At 38.2% G+C, this 4,910-nt stretch overlaps 1 long non-coding RNA gene across 1 annotated transcript in view; it reads left to right on the forward strand.

Annotated features, from left to right (window-relative positions):
- The first annotated feature begins 385 nt into the window (after nucleotides 1-385).
- Nucleotides 386-4,910, forward strand: part of LOC103152070 (uncharacterized) — a 57,960-nt gene continuing 53,435 nt past the window's right edge. Inside the window, exon 1 of the long non-coding RNA XR_001658671.1 lies at nucleotides 386-433. This is a non-coding gene — a long non-coding RNA (uncharacterized LOC103152070). The remainder of the gene's footprint in view (nucleotides 434-4,910) is intronic.

Consider the following 4,910-nt stretch of genomic DNA (forward strand, 5'->3'; position numbering starts at 1 on the left):
ATAAAATATTAACTGAGAATTATCAGGTTTTTATAGACATCATGATGGTACTTTTATATTATTTTACAATCTTTTGTGCTTGATCGTCTTTCAAGGTATATTATTACCAGTAAACTGATACACCACAAAATTGAGATGGATACTATGTTTGGATCGAATCATATTAATTTGGAAATTCCAGTAATCATCAGAAAAATGTGCTGATAGAAAGCAGGTCAGTTATGTAGGATCAGATGTACACTCAAAACCCAATGAGTGAGCATGTTGATGACTGTAAGAAACGTTTACTTGGTGATAATTACTCTGTTGATGCCTCAGATCTCATTTTATAATAGCATTCTGTTTTAATAAGACTCAGTATTTGACCAAAAGTATTTTTAACCCGCAGAAAAGAACAGGAGAAAAAGAGTGACGCCACAGGAACTGGAAGCAGGTATATCACAAACACAAGAAGTTTTTTATGCAGAGAAAAAATTTATTCATTTTCAAACCAAAGAATTGGCAAAGAAACCATGCTTAATAGCAATTTTATATATTCTCAACAGCTTAACTGTCATGGAAAAAACAGCCACAAAGTGTTCAGAATTTTTCTGATCAGTTTTGGACGGAACATTTTCTCTGTCACTACATGGTTTAGAACAGCAGGAAGAAGTTTAACCAGTATCCATTTTGTTCTACAGCAATCCTCCGGATCAAAATCCAGGAAATGCATCTGAAAGCAGATATAGACTTTGACTGATTTTAAGAAACATTTTTCTTTGAATGAATGATTTCTCAGACCTCAAACCACATCGAGAGGTTGGAAAATTTGGGAAGAATTACATTATTTTACAATCTTTTGAAAAATATCTGTTGTTTCCTCTCAGAAAGGAACTTCTTGGATGAGTAAAATCAAATTTGCATCTAAATGTGCCAGGGATGTTAATATTTTATCTTATTTATTTCATTTCAAACAGACAGAAAAGACAATCAAGAAAGAAAAAAAAATAGAATGAAACAAACTTAAGAAATAAAAGGTAAAACCAAGTATTTTGTCCAAATGATATGCAAATTTAATATTTTCTGTTTGGAAAGTCGCAGGTAGAAGATACGATATCTTATAATGTCCCGCCCCTTTCCTACTTATCAATTTATAATCAAGTAACTGTCAGAGCATCAAAAAGAGACAACTTGTTTCCACTTTACATGATATTTAAATATGTACAATTATTTAAACACCATTTATATCATCAATAGCATTTATAGACTATAAAACAGTCATCTTATAGAACATATTTTGAAATAAGCTCCTTTATAATTAGTGTTTTAAGCTGGTTTACATTTGTACTTTTTTGAACTCATCATTCAATCCACTCCATACTTTTACTCCACGCACCGAGAAACAAAAACTCTTCCTGGTTGTTCTAATACATTGTTTGGTTGTTTCTTAAAATATCCTTCACCTCTTAAATCATAAACCCCCTCTCTGTCACAAGAAAAGTAGAAAAGACATGCCGAAGGTAGACTTGGCTTTGGATGAACGGATATTTTTGTGCAGAATTAGCGGTGCATGAATTTCATTAATAAGTAAAGGTAAGACAGCAATAAGATGTTTTTGCTTAGTTTTTTAATAAAATGTACGTTTTGTGGGCTACAGTTTGTATGTCTAAATAATTCAGTAAAGTAGAAGCGGTAGCTAATCTACCACAGCAATTATTTATTAATTAAACATTAAGCCTAAAACGTACTACAACAACAGACTGAATGTTCTGGTCTGTGTGCAAAATTCATGAATGTTTATTTGGTGTTAAATCCTAAAACATGAAGCGGCATTGTTGTCAGTTGCTATGGCAACGAGTAGCAGCTTGGCGGACAGCACGAAATTAATTTGTACATTTCTAAGTTTGGCTGAGTTAACGGGGTTATGGATGACATGTAAAAGATTAGACTTTTTGCCCCCCAGCCTGCGCGACATTTCCGTACGTCCAATAACATGCATGGTGTCTGTATAGTCGTCAGTCAGTGCCTCACCAGCAATGAACCTCACCGCACGTCACTGGTTAGATGTGGTACAAGGAGTGTGTTGTACAGAATAAATAAAGATTTGTAGTTCAGTACGAAACTAATTCCCCTCAGAACAGCAACACTTTTGGCTATTTTAGATTTTACTTGGCCGATCTGTGGTTTCCAGCTAAATGTATCATCTATTATGACACCCCAAAATTTGATTTCATGTACTTGTTGTAAATCAACACTGTCAATAGTTATTTTAATTGGATTATGTTCTTGTTTTTTATTGTTTCCGAACATCATGAATTCAGTTTTATCTAAATGTACTGATAATTTATTGTTTTTGAACCAGTGTTGTAGTTTTTTCATTTCTGTATTGACCACCTCAGAGTTGTTGAATGTTTTTTTCCAGTACAGAAGATACTTGTGTCATCTGCAAATATAAAGTAAATATAATGTAATTTATAAGGGGGAAGAAGTTTAACCAGTATCCATTTTGTTCTACAGCAATCCTCCGGAACAAAATCAAGGAAATGCATTTTTAACCTTAAACTCTCTGCTTGGAAATAAAGCTGCAACATCATTTAACCTCAATATATTTTCTCCTTCACTGGAAGAGGGGCTCCTCTTACCAATTTGACTTGCTTTTGGTGCTTTGTCAGCAGTGGAGCCTCATACTCTCTGTGTTGGCTGCAAGGGAAAACAACCATTTTAATTGGCATTTTATACCACCTATAACATAAATGCATTTGAAAAAGATCAAATCCCCAAACCCAAGATCCTAAAAGGATAAACAACTATGATGTGTCTCACCGTTGTTCACTACTGTACTACTGTTGGAGTAGCTGTCTAAAGCCTGAATTGATGAGGTCCAACTGAAGTGACACAGGACAACCAGTCTGACCGTCTGACACATTATCAGTCTTGACAGTGTGGTTGGGTCATCTCCAGTTGCACCAGTGGCGAGCAGGTTACTTACCAGTTCATCCAAAAGGAGGAGCTGAGCCATGCCTCTTTCCTCTGACGCTTTCAGTTTTTCGCTTCTAACAAAGTCAATAATCAAATCACACTGTTCTGCTAAAATCGTGAACATGAACAGCACTTCCATCATCAATTAAATTCACAACTGTCTGCAGTTGCTCTGTACTTAATGTACAAAGTTTTTTCTGTATCTTGAAGTGTTTGCCGTGGATTAATGGTGGCCATGCTGATGTTTCAGCGGTTGCTTTGGCTCTCTGGATGACACACTAAATACAGCCTTCCCTGAAGCCTCAGGAATTGTCTCGTCATCTCCGCACCAACCTCTCCTGGCAAGACACTCGAGATCTCGGACGTAGCCCCCAAATGTTACCGGCACCAGATCTAGGGGAATCTGAGCCAGTATCAAGTGGTGCACAGACAGAAGAATCCTGTACAACCAGTATGGGGGAATTTTTTTGCCATTATCCAAGAGCGCACATGTTCAAGCTGGGATCTGGGATTCACAAAATATAAATGTCCATCTTATTTGTGAAACGTTATCCCCTGAGATCTCAGTTCGTCAATCTGAACACAAATATCCGGCAGTGCTGAGGTTTCTGATACAATCCAGGGTTTCCCCCAGTGGATTATAAGCCTGGTGGCCCGCCATGCTTTACTAGCCCCGCCGCCAGGCTGAGCATTGCTTGTTTACGTTTCTAGGAAAGGGGAGAGAAAAAAAAAAATCATTTTTTTTTTTTTGTTTGTCTTTAAAACCCTTTGAAGTCGAGGTTTAAATGGCCATCCCGACGTGGAGTCTCTCTTCTCTGTGCGTCAGCGATCGGTATGAAGCCATGTAGCGATAGCTAGCAAAACTACTACTAACCCTGCACACACCACGAACTCTAACTAACACACTTATAGTCTAAAAAACCTAGTAAAATCCACAGCATGGCTGCGCCCTAGTCTCTTGCCATATCCAAGTTCTCCCCCCGCCCCTCCCGTCTCTCTCTGCGTGTCTCCGTTCTACCTAGCAACAGACCGTCAACACATTTTCATTGGTTGTTTCGAAATGTGGTACATTTAGACCCCACAAAATAAGGCGGAAATGATCGATCTTATTTCTGGCTTTATTTTGAAGTAAATAACCATAAAACCAATATAAAAACACAATTTTTATAAAGTTTGAAGTCCGTGCTGTCCAACAGAGTCGAAATGAAAACTCGGTATGGGTCCATGTTATTACGAAGCCTTGTTAATGCGTCACATGCTTGTACGCCGCACGGCGGGCAGCGACTCCATATTAAAAGCCGGCTGTAAGCGTCTCTTTTGCTCTTAGCATTTCACTAGCAAAGCATATTTATTCCTAAAGGATAGGTTTATAATAAATAGGTTTATAGTTTATGCATTTAAACCCGACAGCGCGGACCAATCACACCGCTGGCGCCTGTGCGCTTTGTCTCGCGCGCTGCCGCTGCTTTACCTCAGCGTGATCGCGCGCGCCTCCTTTCACTCAAACTGGACTCAGGCTGACCTGTATGGATATTTCCATCAACTTAATGTGAGGAATTATGATCCTTTGGAGAACTCTAGGTAAGAGTTTAAAGCCCGCAGCGTTAGCTCTGGTTGCGCAGCTCAATGTGAACTGCAGGATGTTAAGGAAGAATTTCTAAAATAGTTAACTTTGGAAAAAGTTTGTCTCTCTCTTTCTTCCTTAGATCCCAGGTCCTCTCGGCAGGCCACGTGTAGCCACAAGGAAAACAACTATGTGTGTTGACATCACAGAATTACAGAATTTAATCCAATATAAGACAATGCATAAACTTAGAAGTAAGACAATGCACAAACTTACACCAGAAACTGCAGAACAACAGAAACATACATTGATTACCTGAGACAAAAAGAAAAGGCAAAGACGCGTCTTTGGGGAGAGCTGGTGCAAAAAAGGCAAAATAGTGGCAGCA

The sequence above is a fragment of the Poecilia formosa genome, unplaced genomic scaffold, assembly GCF_000485575.1.
Source record: "Poecilia formosa unplaced genomic scaffold, Poecilia_formosa-5.1.2 Scaffold300, whole genome shotgun sequence".
Lineage (NCBI taxonomy): Eukaryota > Metazoa > Chordata > Actinopteri > Cyprinodontiformes > Poeciliidae > Poecilia > Poecilia formosa.